This window comes from Cariama cristata, unplaced genomic scaffold (genome assembly GCF_000690535.1).
Source record: "Cariama cristata isolate BGI_N322 unplaced genomic scaffold, ASM69053v1 scaffold19844, whole genome shotgun sequence".
NCBI lineage: Eukaryota > Metazoa > Chordata > Aves > Cariamiformes > Cariamidae > Cariama > Cariama cristata.
In genome coordinates this window covers 1-331 of record NW_009614895.1, presented here as the reverse complement: position 1 = coordinate 331, position 331 = coordinate 1, and positions in this window count along the sequence as shown.

Below are 331 nucleotides of genomic sequence, written 5' to 3'. Positions count from 1 at the left end.
GGGCCACAGCCCCTCTCCACCACCAAGGTTCGGTGCTGCCCTACCACCCTGATCCCCCCCCTCAGGGCCCAAGAGCCTCATCCCGTGCAGTCCCAAACCCTCTGTAAGGGTCAGAGCGTCCCCCCAGCAAGGTCAGGGTCTCTGTACACTGTCCCCAGTCCCCAAGTAAGGTTCCAGAGCCCCCTCCCACATATACATGAATCCCCCAACAAAGGTAAGACCTTTGCAGGAAGTCACAGAGACCCCGTAGCCCCTCAGCAGAAGTAAAAGTCTTCCTCAAATGCCCCCCAACAAGGGTCAACCCCTCTCAAATGTCCCCCAGGCCCTCAGC